At 59.3% G+C, this 413-nt stretch overlaps 1 protein-coding gene across 2 annotated transcripts in view; it reads left to right on the top strand.

Moving 5' to 3' along the window:
* The window catches only part of tango6 (transport and golgi organization 6 homolog (Drosophila)), a 194,812-nt gene that overhangs the window by 3,389 nt on the left and 191,010 nt on the right, over positions 1 to 413 (top strand). The gene's annotated exons all lie outside the window — the stretch shown is intronic.

The raw sequence follows: 413 nt of genomic DNA, 5'->3' as shown, positions 1-413 counted from the left end.
AGAGCCCGGGGGGGGGTAGGGAGGGACACAGCGAGAGAGAGAGGAGATTGTGCCAGCCACCCCCCCCCCGAGATGAGGGACAGAGAGAGCCGCCGCGGGGTGGGGGGGAGCGGCCAAAGTGGTAGCCCGGAGGGGTGAGGATTACAGTGGTGCTGGATAAGCACAGCAGGTCAGGCAGCATCCGAGGAGCAGGAAAATCGACGTTTCAGGCAAAACTCTTCATCTTGTGCCCGAAACATAGATTTTCCTGCTCCTCAGATGCTGCCTGACTGGCTGTGCTTTTCCAGCCAACACCATTCCAATCTTGACTCTGATCTCCAGCATCTGCAGTTCTCACTTTCGCCTGTCAGGGTGAGGGACAGATGGAGAATCCGGGGAAGTATCAGGTTGGGGGGGGTGGAGCAGAGGCCTGG

This window comes from Chiloscyllium plagiosum, chromosome 17 (genome assembly GCF_004010195.1).
Source record: "Chiloscyllium plagiosum isolate BGI_BamShark_2017 chromosome 17, ASM401019v2, whole genome shotgun sequence".
Lineage (NCBI taxonomy): Eukaryota > Metazoa > Chordata > Chondrichthyes > Orectolobiformes > Hemiscylliidae > Chiloscyllium > Chiloscyllium plagiosum.
The sequence above is the reverse complement of the archived record's forward strand: the minus strand, read 5'-3'. Positions and strand labels throughout refer to the sequence as shown.